At 41.4% G+C, this 18,568-nt stretch overlaps 1 protein-coding gene across 5 annotated transcripts in view; it reads left to right on the forward strand.

The window, feature by feature from the left end:
* Window positions 1–3,986: 3,986 nt before the first annotated feature.
* cald1a (caldesmon 1a) overlaps window positions 3,987–18,568 on the forward strand; it is a 76,353-nt gene continuing 61,771 nt past the window's right edge. For all 5 annotated transcript variants that reach the window (XR_002596905.2, XM_022218791.2, XM_022218809.2 and 2 more), the window contains exon 1: window positions 3,987–4,128. The gene's annotated coding sequence lies outside the window, so the exon portion shown is untranslated. The remainder of the gene's footprint in view (window positions 4,129–18,568) is intronic.

Here is an 18,568-nt window from a genome sequence, read left to right on the forward strand (position 1 = left end):
GAGAAAAATTCAGATAAATTATTATTATATTTTTCCATTATGATTACAACTGATGGGGTGTCATGTAATCTATTTGCAGTAAGGCTCCTCTTTTCAAGCACAAAGCCTAACTGCTAAATCACACATACACTCATACAAGACCGGAGCCCTGAGGAGGCTGAACGTAAACTGCAGTGTGTGTCTGAGGTAAACACCTGAGCTCATGGTGTAAATATAGCAGGAGAGCGTTGGCCCTGAGTGTAAGGGCATCGTACTAACTACAAACATGCGCCAGCCTTCGCATCATTTTTGGCAATCAAATCCTGCTGTGAAGTGATTCTGCATGGGGGTAATGGGGGTTTCTGAGGCCAAGATGTTGAGTGAAAACTGGAATACAAGTCTAAAAGAAACATGCAAGATGAAGAATGACAGGTTTATCTCAAAATACATTATTTTTCAAAGGAATGAAGATAAAATGTTTTTCAGATTTGTCGAGCGGGACAGCCTTCAAAATCCCGCCTCCTCGTCTTTGTCTCTCCTCATGCACATGTCATTATGTCACACACACTTACGGCAAACACAGCACACTTGCATACAATTGCATTTTCACGTGCACACAATCAACAGACTGCATTTATTCCTCTTTATCTTAAAAAAACACATGCAAAAGAGCACCAGCGCATATGGTGCTCATTTCTGCACCAGTGGCCTAATGCTCTTAAGTTTGTTCTTTGTTCTGAGCATCATTGTTTTAAAAGAGGAAGACAAAGCAGGCCAGTGTGTGCATGCTGCTGTTTCACAGTAGAAAGTAGAACACTGCAGCTATTGTATTTGTCACCTCCCAACTCCCTGTACCCTTTAGCAAAATTGCTGACAGAAGGTCGCAAATAGCAGAGGTGCTTTGGGTAGATGGAATCAATCATGAAACTACACTTTGATCAATATCCTTCATCTTAAAATACTGTACACTCTCAAAGCATTTGCTGTTTGATGCACGATCAATGTGTTGAAGAAGAAATGAAGCTGGAAATAAAGCCGTAGCTGTAGTTTTAAAAAAAATTGAGGACACTCTGGTACTGTATTCTGTTTTTTTTCCTCTAGATTTCAAGGACTTTGCAACATTAGGGGATTATGTTGTTAAAAAACAAAAACCTTCACACAGATTTCAGTGTTTGTTTATTTAAATTATAGCACTTTTGTGCCTCTTAATACAAAACTACGGCCAAATATTTCAGTATTTTCTTGTTTCATCAGACCGATGGGTTGTCTGAATAAATCAAGTTCTTTGCTGTTGTTGTGTCAGTCATGGTGGGTTTGGGTTGCTTGGTTTGACCTTGGGGTGTCTAGAATGGCAAAAGCATCTGATGTACAGAAGCCACAGAATGATCCAACCTAAAAATGAAAAAGACCTACAAGAAACCTCAATGTGTCATATATGAGGTAGATCCAATTTATGACAGAGCTAAGCACATGTCGGTCCAAATACTAAATATCCATATATTGGGAAAACCCAGACATGTACGTGTTCAACCATCTAAATGCCAAAACCTGCCGTCTGGTTTGGAAGATGCGTTATGATTTTTAAATGACACCATTTATCAGAGCCAGAAACAGTCAAAACAGAAGATTTTCAATATTCTATACAAAACAGAGGTGGTTTGGCCACCTGATGAGGTGGTTTGGCCACGTGATTCGGATGCCTCCAGGGAGACTTCCTCTGGAGGTTTTCCGAGCACGTCCGTCTGGGAGGAGACCCCAGGGCAGACCCAGAACTCGCTGGAGAGATTATATATCTCGTCTGGCCTGGGAACGCCTCGGGATCCCCCAGGAAGAGCTGGAAAGCGTTGCCGGGGGGAGGGACGTCTGGAACGACCTGCTTCGCCTGCTGCCCCCGCGACCCGGCCCCGGATAAGCGGAGGAAAATGGATGGATGGATATATAAAACAAAAACACAAAATTCTACGCTCCTCAGCACAACCGTAATGCCACGAGTGACTCAGCTAAAATGTCTAACTTTACAACAGAAATAACCATGTTTTCAGCCCGGTGCAAACAGCAGTTTGGGTTTCTAAAGCTAATTTTAGTACCATCCAGGTAGCAAGAAATTACTTTTGTCCTTCCTGTCTGTATCCATGCTAGTGGCATTTCTGGTCTCAACAGCTATTGAATGGTTAGCCAGTTGCTATGTAGATGGCCACATTGCCCCTCAGTAAGCATGAACTGGATTTAAGTGATATAGTTCAAGATGTTCTAGATGCTATGTGCTGTTTTCAAATACAGCTACAATGTGTCTTTTTAAGCTCAAGCAAGCAATAAATGTGTTACTTTTGAAGAGAAATATAGTATACTCATGATAAATATTTGTGTAATTTGTACAAATCCTGCAAAATCATTGTCATTTACAGCTACTGTCTGAGTTTGAATTCAAAAAAATTAGGTGCAACTTCTTTAAACTCCACCACAGAACACTTTTGTAATCTTAGAAGAATATTTTAGGTTTGGAAATACTAAAATTGCTTGCTAAGACTCAAATGTGAAAGTAATAGATACAACAGATTCGACAACATGTTAGCAAGTAAGCTCCTTATTTAACACAACATAGCCTACATCCATCCATCCAAGGGTGTCAGTTTGTTTTTAAAAGTTGGGGGGACGGAGACCACAGCACTTTGAGAAAATGTCGAAGACCGGCGACAAAATGCCACAAGGTGGGCTCAAACTCACAACCACTGCACCAAAGGCAGAGACTCAAGCTGTTGAGCTATCAGTACATGCAGGTAGGGGGGGGGGGGTCTGTGGGCCACTATAGTACTAATTCTCCCGGGCCGAAATTTTGCCCTTGCACGCCTCTGGTCGGAGCTTCCACTTGGCAAATGCGCAAATTTAGCGCAAAGTACAAGAAAGGAACATTACAAAGACTGCAGGTGGCCTACAATGACGCCTTGCGTGTTCTTCTTAGGAGACCAAGATGGGCTAGTGCGAGTGAGATGTTTGTGTCGGCCGGAATTAATACTCTGCAAGCCACACTGCGTAAAATGATGTACAGTTTTATTTGTAGACTGAATATCTCAAATAATGAAGTGATTGTCTCACTGGTGAATATTGGCTGTAGTGCCATTCGCTATCAGTCTGGGATGTGGAAGCACTGGTACAGCTGTCTCTTTAAAGGGACGTTTTATGATTGTATCCTTTTTGTGTCTTGTTGTGTCCTTGTTTTTATGGTGTGTGTATTTGGACCTAGAGTCTGGAATAAAAATTGAATTGAAAAAAAAATTAGCATCTGCGCGTTTTTTTTGTTGTTTTTTTTTTTAACCTCACGAAGGTGTGCTGCGTGTCTGTGCAACTCTCGGCCGAGTGCGGATGGTGCGTTCGGGAGCGTCGGAATTTTCTATACTACTAAAAATAACTGGGTTTACAACGGCTTACATGTGAAGAATTTGAATGTGTTGGAGACAAAATGACTCCTGACAAAAAGTGGGGGGGAAACGTCCCCACCGTCCCCCCCTAAACTGACGCCTATGCATCCATCCATTCTCTATACACCGTTTTATCCTCACTAGGGTCGCGGGGGTGCTGGAGCCTGTCCCAGCTGACTCGGGCGAAGGCAGGGGACACCCTGTGAGTAAAGATTACTGAACTATAGTTATATTCTTTCTTATTGTCTCCTACTTTACCTTTATCGTCAGTGGCACCTCTTTTTTTTTATTAAGTTACCAACACTTTCTGCAACTTTTCAGGTCTGCTGGTTTGTCTGTGAGGAAACTTCTTTTTGTCCAAGAGTAACATTTCATAAGATTCCTCATGACAGATGATTTTAGTTTCAGAGGCCCCCAGAAGAACCAGAAACACGCACTTTCTGCCTTCAGGTCGCTTCATATATTTGTAGTTTTGCACAAGTCCTGCTCAGAGCTGACAGATTTTATTTTGGACTTTGCGTCTGCGGTGGCTTGGCGCTACAAAGCAGCAGACTGGAGCGGACAACTGGACAGCCAAAGAGTAGATGTGCGATTATGTCTAAAAGGGAGGAGCTTGAACGGGGTATTCAGTTTGGTTTATCATTGAGGGTAGTGGAGGACCGACTGCAGACTGGCTCCCTCTCCTCTCCTCTGCTCTCTATTCGACTCTAGAGCTGTACTTTGAGATCCACAGGTAAGCGCAAACAAACTTTACTCAAACCTAGTTTTGGGGCGTGAAAAGTTTCGGGATGCTGCGAACCACGATGCGTTATTTGGCTGGATCGCGGCTGTGCGCATGAGCTGCAGATCCTACTTTTTTTTTCGGAGTATCTTGGCTGCAAGCCGCTCCCTCTTTTGTGCAAGAGCTTAAAGCAAAAGAAAGTCGAGATTGCAGAACTTTACGCGATCTTGTGCTCGTTTTTTTCCCCCACCGTGCGTAAAGTAGAATCCATCTTTCTAATGCGCGCTGATTGTTATCGAACAAAGTCTGAAGGCACAGAGGAGGAGGAGGGGATGTCTCCAAGACTAACCTCAGGAGCATTTGGGGTTTTTTTTCATCTAATTTTCTATCAGCAGATTCTGCCAAATTCTAACAAAAAACATGCCCATACTTGCAGAATGTGCCCAAACCTGTTGATTTAGTGGGAAGCGTGCAGCTATATAGGTAAGGATGAGCCCCATATGGTTGCCAGCACAACACATGCCCCTCAAAGATCAAATCTGACCACATGATCATGCTGGGATACAGAAGGCGATTGTGTTTTTTGGTGTATGAACCTTAAACACATCCAGCATCTCCTGCAGACAAAGCCACAGGGCAGTCTTACAGAGGCCTGATGAATCTCATCCTTTCAAGGTATCACATTCTTTGCAATCCCACCACCCCTGAGGCAAAAAAGAAAGAAAGAAAGAAAGAAAAAGCCTCTCTTCATGTCTCATTGTACTTGAGTTGGTCATAAATTCTTTTGATCTTTATTACATGGAAGTATCTGTGAAATGGAAGCATGGCCAATGGAAGAGGGTGGAGGCTAGCAGCAGATGTGTAGGTTTTCTTTTTGAATGGTTTCAGGATGGAGACAGCGCAGTAATTGTCCATGAAACTGTATCTGATAAGATGTGCAGTGTTTGGAAAACACGTGGAGAATGCCATCCGCTCCTTTTAAGGTGCAGGCCCGACCTGGTGACAGATGATTGGAACAGCCTCTGGAATGCAGTGAATAACAATCTCCCAGTACTGTGATTTAGAGGGTTTTGTACCCCCACAGTCCAGTCACAGTACCCTCAGTACTAGTTCATTTGTGGCTCGTGTTCCCATTGTGCTCTTTTTAATTGCTTCTGAAATAGATGAGATTTAATAGAATTTATTATGTTAGTGGAATACAATTTCTTTATATAGCTCATAAGTTTGTTCAAGGGATTTATGCATTTTAGCTATTTAAACAGGCTGTTGTGGCCACAACCTTTACTTTTAGCTAGAAATGTAAGCTATTTATTCATTCATGAAGCTATCCATTTCATATATTTATCCATTAGTTTTCTCTGACCATTTCAACTCTTTGTTTGTGACTTTCAGCTAACTATTTTAACCCTTCATCCATTAGTTTTAGCTAACTATTCCAACTGTTTATCCATTTAACTTCATCTGTCAACTCGGTGTCCATTATTTTCAGCTAACAGTTTCAACTATTTTATTCTTTATTTTTAGCAGACTATTTCCCCAATAACTTTAGCTAACCATTAGTGACTGGTCTTTGGGGCAAATGAAAATTCAGATTGTAAGGGGACTAAAAAATGATGGTATCAATATGTTGGCCGATATACTTTGTATATGTTCGGGGTATATTGAAAAGAGAAAATGATAGGTTTGTGGTTTCCTAGCTTTCCAATAATGTGTTTTTCAAACTGGTTAGCAACTAATGGGAAAAACATGGCTTGACTCCACATCACTGCTGATTCAGCTGTGATACGTACTCTGCTACATGTGCTGCAGACAGTGAGAATATTGTAAACAATGGCCTTTGGCAGCTCTGGTGGGAAAACTCTGGGATGACACCATTTATAAATTACCCCAAGCATCTGTTTGTGCATTATGCTTTATACAAAGACAAAAGTTTACATATTACTATTATCTGTTACTTTATACAAACAGTTTAAACAATTTATCCATGACTCATAAGCTCACTTGTTCAAATATTTATATATCGCTTTTAGTTAAGTATTTTAACCATTTGTCTTTGGCTTTTAACTTTGTCAGTACTTTAAAAACTTAGGAATTTGAAGTATAAACTCCTCTGCCCTGTAGGTGTTACCAAACATTGACAGTGTAGTATAGTGTCCACTGCATTTGACTCAATATTTGTGTATGATAAAAATAATTTCCATTTTTTTTAATTATTGGAGCTGCTCTGTTTTTACAAGAGCTCACTGGCAACTGCACAAGTACCCCCTGCTCAGGTTTTGCATGCATATTCACGCAGAGGTAAACTCTCACACTCTTATTTCTTGGCTGTAACATGCATAAAACTGCAGGCTTTACACTAAAATGCATGTAGCGCTTTGTACTTAGAAGGGGATTTTATAATTGGCACGATATGATATGGGTGCAGAGGAATCTGGAGGTAATTGCACAGAGTGATAACAGGGGTTTGGCAGTGTGGGGCGAGAGCCAGGGCCAGGGTTAGGACTGGGCGGGCAGGATGTAGGGAACACTGCCATGCATTTCCGGAGTCTGGCCCTGGGCTGCACAGTGCGGTGAAGGCCTCTAGTTACTGTATGTTGGCTCCCTCCTCCTCTCTCCATCTCCTTTTCCATCCCATCTCTCTTTTCTCTCACTGATTAAAGTTAGGTTTGGGATTGGGTGGTTATTGTGCCTCACTCTCATCACAATCAACAATTGCTAAAGCATGAAGCACTTACAGCTATGTGTTTATACGCATGCAATGCAGTGTATGTGGGTGCTTTGTTATAGTTTGATGCTAGATACTCATATTCCACCACAGTATCAAGTTCCAAAGCAAGAATCCAGAGTTTCCTTGCAAGGCAATAGTTTCTTACCACCACTGAGCGAAGGCAGCCAACCAAGTGGCGAATTGAACTTGAATAGAATGGAAAACTGGCAGAGGGACTTTTCTAACACAAATGATCAGACCATTCTGTTCTTTTTTGAATAGATGTTTACCTATGCTGTGTTCGGCGTTAAGGTTTTCCAAATGTGGTTCAGTTTGCAGTGATCACAAGCTGCCATGTCAGTCCAAACATACATTGTTTCTGCACAGCAGGTGCCAGGGCTATTTTCTGGTTTCTTCTCATAACGGACCACTGAAACTATGTCAAGCATGTTTCCTGTGCTCAAGTCTCTTTGCCCGCTGGCTTCATTTCATGCAGATTTGTTTGTTGTAAGAATATGGCTTGAGATAGAGATGCAGCCCCACCGTGCCTGCAAGAACCACAAGCCAAACGAGTGCTTTCTGTTTCATCAGTGGTGTCCTTGTCATCAGTGTGCACCACTCACTTGGAATAAAGTCCGTTTGGGTTTTAGGTTTGTGTCTTCTGGATAACAGCAGGAGTAGGACAGGGTTCAGCTCATTTGAAGTGATTGTGATTGACGTGCAGCTGAGGCTCATGGGACTTTGGCCCTGGACTCGAGCCCCACTGCGTACTAGTTCTGTTCCCCCTCTGCCTTTGAATTTGATAGCATGTAATTTGAATGCGCTGCATCCAGAACCGCACACTAAGTTGTATAATATGGTGAGCTTGGACGGACGGGCAGATGTCGGGTTGGAGGAGAATTCTTAACTCTTTCACTGAGCATTGGCAGTCAGCAAGTGGTGGGCAAAAACTGGTCGAGCTGCTTAATTGTTTATGAAGTCACACGGGGGCATGAAACCTTAGAGGAAGTTTATTTATGCAGAATATATTTGTGATATATAAATTCACCAGCCTGGAAAGGAAACCCTCTCATAGCATGAAATGTCCCTGTCTAATTTAGCTTTATATTCTGTTTGTTGTTCCTCATTCTGCAGCCAAGATGACATGGAACAGTTATTTAGGGGGAGCACGGTGCTCTTGGATGTTCTGGCGTTGGTTCACTGCACAATTAGACTCTGGTATTCTCTTGGGTGATGGAGAATGCTTGCTCTCCTCTTTTTTTCCCCCCCTGGCCTATAATAGATTCACCACCAAATTAAGCCTTATTCAATCAAACCACACTAACATAGCTATTTTCAAGCCACAGATTCAATACGTGCATAAAGAATTTCATAATGACCCCTCCCTCCCAGGATCCGTGTCTTTCTTTCCTTTCTTTCCAAACTTTGATTCTCCTGTCTGAAGCAGTCATGTGGGCACAAAAGACCTGTGTTTGAATTCCTCCGGGCTTTAGTCACACTCTGATGAAAAGGGTTTGTTAGATCAACCTCTCCGTCGTATCGCTTTCTGACTTTAAAGTTTGATCACTCAAGGCCAGATTGCCTAATAGGCGGCATGGCATGACAGTGTTGGTAATTGGCACGTTGGTTCGCCATCTGTTAGTTGCCAGATGCCTAGCTCTGCCAGAAGTTTCATAGCTATATAAAAAAAGACCATTGTATTCCTTTCGTTCTTACTAAATCTTCAGGTTCTTTTTAGTAGGAGATGATTTAATTCATGAGGCAGCTTTGGTTTATATCTTAAAAGGTAAAACCTCCTCTCTTGCTCACGTGGTCCACATTTCATGGGGTTTTTGTGGATGATTGATTGTGCGAGAGTGAGGTCAGTGCTCCTAAGCAGCGCTTCTGATGTCATCCTACAAAGATGCATGTTCTCCCCTTCGTTCCCCAAAGCGGGTTATTCTGAGAAGTGTACAACCTTGTTGAGAGAGGACATTTAGCCTTTGGGCTTCTTCTCATCTGATAAAACAAGCACAGGAAATGTCTCTGTTAGCTGATTGGCCTTGTGTTTTCCTTCGGCGTCCTCCCACTGGGACCTCAGACGTGCACAGTGTGTCCCTGTGGCAGAGAAAACCACCTTACATGTCTCCCTCCTAACAGCTACATTAACTTTCCCCTTCGCCTCTTTTCTTCCCTCCGACACCAATCTATTCGACCTCAGCGCTTTTCTCCCGAAAAGAAATGATTACTATAACGTTCATTCTCACTTCGCCCAACTTCTTCCCTTCGCCAACTTTCCATTCTTTTCCCTTCTGTCCTCTCTTCACCTCCCCAGTCTTCCTCCTCCTCTTTTCTCCCTTCTACTCGCAGCTCTTCCTCCCAAAGAGAACTAAACAAACACAGGTAATCAAGAGCCTGCCATATCACAGTTTAAAAGTCCCACATTTTAAGGTAATTGGGAATTAAGGGAACGTGGAGGTAATAAGGTGATGCAAATCCCAGAGGAGTGTGTGAAAAATACCATTCAGCGCAAACACATGACCAGTGAGGTCATGTGTTTGCACAGTTAGCAAGGTTAACCGCTCTATGAATCGCACGGAGGGAAACAGACAGGGCAGTGTGCAGGTCAGTTATAGGCCTGCTGGATTTATGCTTGTGGCTATGGAGGTGCTTTATGTGCTGAAGTGCGTATGGCGAATGTGAGGGACAGCTTGGAGAGTCCACGTTGGATGACTGCCATCCAGGGAGTGAGAACTGGCGAGATCAGCGTATGTAGTAATAATAGAAGTGAGGACTTACCTCATACATATAAAACAATCACTCTGTCCTTACATGGGTATTCACATGAGTCAGACTTCTACTGTAATCCTGTCAGTCTTTGGATGAGCTTCATAGCTGTTTCTAATTCCAACCAAGTTCTAAGTATTTAAACATGTACTTTAAGACTTGGTGTAAAATCTGAAGAGAATGCTGAGTTGTCACATGGTCTCACAACTTATTAAGTTTTTTAAGGCTGCAACTAACAACTATTTTTGCCATGAAATCGTCTTGACAAGTTCCAGGAGTCAGAGAAATTCATTTTTACAACAGTGAAAAACTGGGGGAAAAAATAGAAAGTCTTCACATCTGAGGAAGTGGAACCATTAAATATTTTGTACTTTTTAAGTCACTTAAATCTGCATTAGTTTTTCTTTTGACCACACTGAGACAGTAAATGTTGCTCATGTTAGCAAAAAGTACACGTTTTGCGGACATAACGCAACTTTGACATTGATTTGGAGTTGTGTCCAATCTTAACTGCTTTTAGCTCTGTTTTGGTCTTAACCAACTAAGTATGCAAATTTTCTAAAAATGTCCCTAATCAATAGTCGACATCCTTATCAACCAATACTGGATAAATCATTTCACAAAATTAATTCATAGACATCATCTCAATACTTATCGAGATGATGTCTGTGATCACATATTTGATACTGATCACATATCGTATACTGGTCCGCTGGCATAGCTCTTAATATGTATGTGGCACCGTTAGTTACCCACTGGGTTGAAGCAACGAAGAAGTAGTGCTGACTGGCAGCCTTTAAGCACACAGGACACTTTCTCATGATTGCTGTATATTTTTTTATTTTACTGCAACTTCATCAAAATTATTGATAACCAGTTTTCTTCTGGTCAAGTAGTATTTTAATTCTAAGTGTAATATTTCGCTAACCTTTCTTGGTCTGATTCTTAAAGGCAGACATGTGTCTTGAAGCCAGGCACATTGTTGCAAATGGTCCACATCCAACTTTCCCACCTGAATAGACCAGTCAGGCAGCAGCACAGTCTGAGGTCTGTGTCGGGGCTGCAGTTGGGAGCAGTGGTAATTGTTTAAGAGTGCATTTATAGAGTGTACTCTTTGTGCCTCCTAATCAGAAGCATACTCAGGCATTTACATATGAGTCTCCGAGGATTGCTCAGGAATGTATTACAAGCAAGGCGAGACGACGGCAGAGGAGGAAAGCCGACGCTAGCGGGCCACTCTGATGTTGCCATTTCTTTCCACTTCACATGTCACTGCCCTGTTGGGGGTGAGCGAGGGGATTTAAAAGATAAGTTGGAGGGGGGTGTATGTGTGTGAAAGTGATTAAGACTGAAGATCAAAAGAGCAGAATAGCTGATGCAAAGCCATTCCTCCCTCACCAAACATAGAGTATGTTTAGGCACACTTTCAACATTTTCTTCCTGTGTCTTTGAGATATAGATGCCATCAAAAAAGTGGAAACCCAGCGCTGCCATCTATCTACCTTTATAGATTAGATCTGTTTTCATGGATTCATTTCGGTATGCATTAGGTAATTTGTACTGTTCTGTAACGTGGGTCTGGCAAGGGGACAAGGAGAACAAAAATATGGCCTCAGAAAACCATTTTAATCAGACACTGCTCCGCGGGGACAGAGGCTGGCATAGGCGAGCTCTTTACCTCATCAGAGCTCTGCCAGTGGTGATTGGGAGAAACACTCAGTCAGGTTTTTATTGAATAACCCCAGCTCTGTACTGGAGGGGCTTTACTGTAATAGAGCAGCTCTACTGCCGCCGAGGTGACAGCCGAATGGTACTTATTAAACCAAGGGCTGATTCATACTATATGCCCTACTGCAGTTTAACCTTGTTGGAGGCTTATGATTTGGCTTTAGTGCTGAAGTCCAGTCACATTTTTTATGACTGAGATACATATGCGTGTGATTATCCTCTGATCAGACATCACAAATTTCCAATGTGAAAAAGCAACCACATGATTACAATCATATATCATTGACGGTGATTCATTTTAGCCACAATACCACTCGCAGTACAGTATTTGCTCAGTTCTTAGAGATACAAGTTAGCGCCTCGATAGTACCAGAGCTAATCCTGAGATGGCATGCTCCTCAGGAATAATGGCTGTGGGTCCCATCATCTCTGCTTATTTGTGCAGTACACAGCTCCCTGCGCAAATTGGCCATGACATCTAATGGAGTGTGAGCGTGGATTAATTACCCCCGCATTTAGACTAATGGCTCCTTCTCTTCTGATTAATGATGACACGTGTCACAGCGGAGCAGAGCACAGCTAAAACATATGAGGGCTTTAATGCTAAAATAAGATATCTGCCACAGGAGCAGTAAAGTGTTTAGTCTGACAAAATGCGCTCGTATGGAGACGCTTTGTCTTAATAATCACTGTTAGATGTTTGGTGTCTTTAAATGGAAAATAGCATGACATGAACAGAAGGCACCCATAAGCATCCGTATTAAATACAGAATAATAATCATAAAGTGCCAAGAGTATATAAAGATACATTACAACTTCACATGCAAGCAATCAGTTGGAGGCGTCCAGCGATTGTTTTGGGTTCGGACTGTTGGCCAAACAAAAGGAGCAGTTTTCAGGTGTTACTTTGGGTTCTAGGAAGTTGCAATGACAAATTTTCACCACTTTTTTTTTTAGATTTTTTTTGAGTAATCAACCACGAAAACAATCTACAGATGAATAGAAATACAATAATTGTAATCCAAATAATTAATAGTTGCAAGTAAAGCCCGATTTGTAGTTGACTGATATTTTTGGCAGATATTGGCCTGTCACAGACAAATGAGCATTTGTGTTGCTCAATATCATTTTTTAGAGAATATAATGGATAAAACTGTGCTTTAGGTAATTTAGAAGTAGAAGAAGTCACTCTGACTCAATTGTTTTCAATACTCAGTACTGTATGCAGCACATGTAGCAAAGCTAGCGTCCCAGCTAAGACAATAGTGGTGCGGAGTCAAGTGGTGTCTTCATGGTAAGATGTGAACTCGGTTGTAAAATCATTGCTGGTATGAACAGTAAACCTATCGCTTCCCCTTCTACATGCAAATCTAACATATGTAACAAAAATTGCAGGTGGATTGAACACAACTAGTCAAGATTTTTGCAGGTTTTAGTGCTTTATATCCTACTCTCTAATTGTTAAACACTCATACTGCAGCTAATATTTCTGCTCCCTCTAGTAACGGTGTGGACTAAGTTTTGGTGTAGCTTTACTGAAGTCAACACATTGACATTCAGTCAGTGTCAGTCATGATTGGTAAATTAGCATATCGCGTTTCTTGGCCTGACTTGGGTTTTAATCACAGGAGAGCAAATGGTTTTAGGAGGATTGTTGATGGTTCATTGGATCAGACGTGGAAGAAGCTACAGAAGCAGTGGAGTGTGTATGAGCGATGGGGTGGGGTTTGCCCATTCTGGCTGGCCTCATTAAGCCTGCCTTAATGAGAAACAAAACACCCAGACGCCCCCCTGTAGAACAATGGGTTCTTGTTATCAAAGAGTCTCATGTATGATGGAGTCTGGCTTGCGTCCTGACAGATTTTTCATGAAGCCTGAGTCAAGCCCAGAGCCCTGCAGTGCCACTCACTCCTATGACAGCCACCTGGGAGACCACCTTGGAAAATGGGCCCCTATTAGTTCAGGTTAGACTTAATGACCAGTAATGGTACACCGGCCAAGCCAAACTGTGCAAAAGGGCTCCGGGCAGGCCGAAATGAAATACCAGTCACTCAAGCTCTGAACATAAACACAAGGTGGGTGGTGGGTGAATAGGTATGTCTGTAGGTGCATGTCTATGAGGCGTCTCAGACATGCATCTCTGTGTTTGAGACCCAGGTGGCGGAGACAATTTTCCAACCAGAGGGCATGGCTGAACCCCCCGTGGACAGATTAGTGCCGGGGGTGGCTGTGGTTTTAGATTTATTCCCATTTAGCGCTGCTGCTTTGTGAACCAAATCTCATTTCCAGTTTTGCCATCAGCTACAAAAAAAAGCTCGCAGCAACCTCAACAGAGCAACCAGAGAAGCTCCAAAGAGCACTGCGCAATTATTTACAATTTCATGGCTGTCTGAGATATGTGTTATTCTAATAAATTTAGGAATTAGGAGGCTTAAATACCGCACATATATTAACCTCTGAAGCTGAATTTTATCCTCAATTTAGTGGTAAATGCCACATCACGCTAATGGCATTCAATGATGATTCCGTCTTCCATGGTCTAAATAGTCTGTGGTCTAGAATTAGCACAGGCTTTCAAAGTAAGAAACTCAGGCATTTATGGTGGTGTGATATGAGTCAATCAGCCACTGAATAAAATTACTTTTAACTCCCAGGGAGAACGAGCTACAGAGCTTCTAGGCCTGCTGGGGCAGACACAGAAACATAGTGTAATCGACAATGAAAGAGACAAAGACTGAGGAAGAGAGAGAGCTTTGTTATGTCTCATGAAGCTCTAGGGTTTCCTGGAATTTCTGGCAATGGATCCCAAAGTCACATAACCACAGAAAGAGAGGAGTCAGAGACAGACATGGGGTAACTCTCCTGAAGGACGCAATTCAAGTCTGCTTCTGTACTGCTTGGGTTTGCAGTGGTGGCCACAGAAAAGGTAAATACAGTTACAGAACAACTCGTTATACCTCATCTTATGTAAATGTACATCTTTAGGTTCAGAAAATACGAAACAAGTACGAAAGCAAATGAAAAATGACATACTAAGATTAATCAGATTGTTTCCATGACCACAGCTGTCAACAAAAATGTCCTCCATGGAAAAATGTGGTTAAAAAAAGAAAACACAGCAGATGCGATATGCGACCTCTGACTTGCTCGCAGGGGAAGCACACGGATTTCTTGTCTGAATGAACAGTTGACAAAGTTAAGCTACAGCAGAGCTTTGTGAAACTGGTCGGCGTAATTGTTTGGAGCCACCCTAGCCGCGACACTCGGGCTGCAGCCGCTTTCGGAATTTTTCTGGTGACAATCAACGGAACGCAGCAACGCGTGAAATTAGTCTTGCGTGGCTCGAGGCTTCTGCGTACGCATACTTGCGTGGAGCACGTTCCAGGCCTTAAGACCCGGGCTCGGGCCTTTCACCTCAAGGGGGATTTAGGGAGGGAGCAGAAGACATGTACCCATCCAAGCTGGCTGCCTGCCACACTAATAATAACAGGCGGCACAGCCATGCACGAAAATGAGATCTGGTAAAGCTTGTGAACTTCAGCCCTGTAGAGCCCTGAAAGGATCTGAGGTATGAGAGGAGAGGAATGTATTCTTTGGAAGCAGAGGTGAGCTCCTTGTCACTTAGAGAATGTGCATCCGCTGAGTCAAAAGCGATGCTAATGCTTTAATATCTGAAAGTTTGTCGCTGAAAACCACTCAGGGGCAAATTTCCCACAGCGGCACATTTGCTGGAGTTTCATCACTGTCGGAATGAAAGAGCTTCACGTGTCTAGTTCCTGGCATCATATCTGTCAACTGGTGTAGGTGGACTGGGATTAGGACTGGTTTACTCTGCTGAATTTTGTGCTGACCTCTGCAGTCCTTTGTTAAAAGCTGTGCTCTGGGTTTTTCTATTACAAATCCCTCTTGTTCTTGTAGCTATTCTGCTCCATGTGCTCTTGCACTCTTGATTTGTGCCAGCTTTGAAAGAAGAATTACTGCAAAAATTCTTAAAGTTTAGCAATCAATTCAGTCTCATAGATGGACTTAAAAGTTGTTATTTTCTGCTGAATTTAAAATTCTCATGACACGACATGCAAATGTTTCATTGTGTTCTTCAGCCAACAGTTGTCGGTGGTAAAGCTGCAATACGCAAAAGACAGGGAACAAAAAAAAGTCAACAAGCTGATGCAGATTGTGGAGGTTTCAAAATATTAAAACAAATCTGTTTTGCAAATGTTGTTTCACTGTGTTTGTTAGGACTTAAAGTTGAGCATCAACCAGCTGAAAGACAATGAGTGAATCTCCTGAACAGTGCAGCATTTAGCAGCTGAAGAGACAAATATTTACCTCAGGACTGACAGAGCTACAAGTCAAACATTGAATACTGGAAGTGTCACCACCAATATGGTTTATTTTGGATAAAAAGTAATAAAAAAAATTCAACAATAAATACTGAACATATTCAACAAATTCATAATATACAATATAAATAGTATAGAAATGCTGAAGGCTACTCCTACAGCTTTAATTCCTGCCCTTTAACCATTAGTAAGTCAAAGATAAGTAAATAACAATAAGAAAATTGTGCAATAGAGTGTTTGATAGTTTCACTAACCACTGTGAAAACACAAAGTTTGGTTGCATTACAACATCAAAATCATTTCTCATGTACTTGAATACATAGGTTAAAGTCAAAGTCAGGTGGTTAAAATCAAACGATACCTTTTCCCCCCCTGGTCTTTATTAAAAATGGGTAATTAAGAAATTATCATGAATCACTACTTATGACTGAAATGAGACTTTATCGTGATAAATTTTGCTGCTTTATCGCCACATCCTACATGGGTTATCAAGGAACAGTATAATCCATACGTTAATGCTTGATTCAGAAGATCTTTAACATTATATAGCCTTGCAGTTTGCCAGCTGGTCAAAAACACGGCTCTAAAATGTCACATTTCACATTCACAGTCTTTTATGTGAATGTTAATGTCGCTGTGTGTCTGTTGGACGTGTTAATAGGAAGGTATTTCTCTGCCACATCAGCTCGATAAGGTGAGAATATGTTAAATGTTGTGTTTACAGCTTGCCCTCCAGTGGCCAGAAAAATCCATTATAAGCCACTTCCAAGTGCACCTTGAAAGCAGACATTAGTTTGCAGAGTAACCTGCTGAAAGCCGCCTTGTCTTGGTCACTGTCATGGCCACTGGAGCCCATTCATCAAATGTCTCCCGAGTATTCTGCTTTAGACGTCTTTTAGTCTCCACACCTGGCTGAGGACAAATCCAGTGTTAAGCAGCTTTATCCTACAACGATTCACTCTGAATACGTTTGTAAATTTCCAGAGACACAGAATTAGAAGAAAACATCTCAATCTGTCTCCAGTGGGAGACTCTCTATTATTATACCCAGTGTCTTGTCAGTACCATCCCTCTGAACTCCAAGCAGTATCCAGTATGTTCTTTTTCGTCCTGTCACATTTCTACTCATGTGGACTAATTTTTCACTGCAATATAAAGTCCAGCACCTCTATGGAAACAGTTAAAATCCTACACTTTGTGCCCACAGGTGTTAACAATACTGAAAAAAATGTTTTTTTTCATTTGTTTTCATACTTGTCTCACAGCTGGTATGTGTAAACACAGCCTGCAGTTCAACCTAGTTCAGCCAACAATTTTCCTGAATTTTTTTCCCATGATTCTTCATCGCAGCTGAGTCAATAATGACTTCTCAGTTGTGACAAGGAATGTAGAATTTTTTGTTTTTGACAGAATCCTACAGGACCAAACAGTTTATTTATCGCGAATTTCTAAATGAGACACGTAGAATGAAATGATTTTAAGCTTGACAGAACTCAGTATTAGATATTTAGAGTGTTGGATTAATTTTTGGGATTATTTATTTTACAAAAATTAAAAAGAAAATGAAGTCAGCATATACAACATTTTTCAAAATGGCCAAAGAAAAATGTTGACACAATATGCTAAAGATATTTTATTAATTACATGTGTCCAGCCAAAGTTTTCCTGAATTTTTGCCCATTAATCTTCATCGCAGCTGAGTCAATAATGGCTTTTCAGTTGCGACAAGGAATGTCTAATTTTTTGTGTTTTACAGAATCCACCTGGAGCAAATAGTGTATTTATGACGAATTTCTAAATGAGACATGTAGAATAATGTGATTTTAACCTTGGCATAACTCAGTATTAGGTATTGAGAGTGTTGGATTAATTTTTATGATTATTTATTTTACAAAAATTGAAAAAAAAGAATTTAGATTAGACAGCATTTTTCCAAATGGCCAAAGAAAAAAGTTGACACATCATGTTAGAGATATTTTATTATTAATTTATTTATTATTTGTCACGTGACTGTTGGTCACAGCTAAGTAACTAAAAGCTTCACAATTGAGTGAAGATATGCAGAATTTTTCTTTTTCTTTTTTACAGAATCTGGTTATAACAAATGCTTAATTTTTGGTCAATTTTCCTGAGATATATAGAATAAAGTGTGCATTTGGTTATTTTTCTCCATGTACCAATGGAAAAATCCAACTATCCATCGTTTTTTTTTTTTACAGTTTCTAGCTCAGATTTTTAATGATAACATGCCTTTCAAACCCTCCGGCATGTTTTTTGGGGGTTCAGAAGGTTGAGAAACCTTCAGATTTTCCAGCAAAACTGAGCTGAAAGCAGTGTCAGGGGGATCACTCCAACTCTCCACATCCAGAGTGAGTAATAGATGATCTCGGTCAGGTCATCTCGCTCGCCTGCCACCCCGCCCGCTCCTTAATCTCCTCCTATCTCTCTCCAGGAATGCAGCCCCTTATTTTGAAAAATACCTTGTCATGTAATACCCTTGAAAAGCCTCACCGCGCACTTCAAAAAAATTGGCATTCCGCCACATGATTTACCGACTTGTGTGTTAAAACAAGGCAGGAAAGATGAAGATTTATGACGTTTTGGAGCGATTTAAATAAATATGTCCTCTGCTAAAGTGATTTTCTTTGTGTTTTCCTGATAGGGCCGGGATACATGCACAAAAAAGGCAAACTCGTGTCAGGGTTTTTCGCTCAGCTGTCATGTTTTCAGCAGGCTCTCGGTGTGTGGGGGCATTGCATCATGCTTTTTAGCCTCACTCTGCCCTCATGTATGTTTCCATGTAAGGTATGATGGGAACACATTCTCTCTTGGCGTGGTCCGACTCAGCCACATAAATCACTTGGGCCGTTTCTGTTCATTTTTTTTCTTGTCATCCTTCCGATTTTCT

The sequence above is a fragment of the Acanthochromis polyacanthus genome, chromosome 1, assembly GCF_021347895.1.
Source record: "Acanthochromis polyacanthus isolate Apoly-LR-REF ecotype Palm Island chromosome 1, KAUST_Apoly_ChrSc, whole genome shotgun sequence".
In the NCBI taxonomy this organism is placed as follows: domain Eukaryota; kingdom Metazoa; phylum Chordata; class Actinopteri; family Pomacentridae; genus Acanthochromis; species Acanthochromis polyacanthus.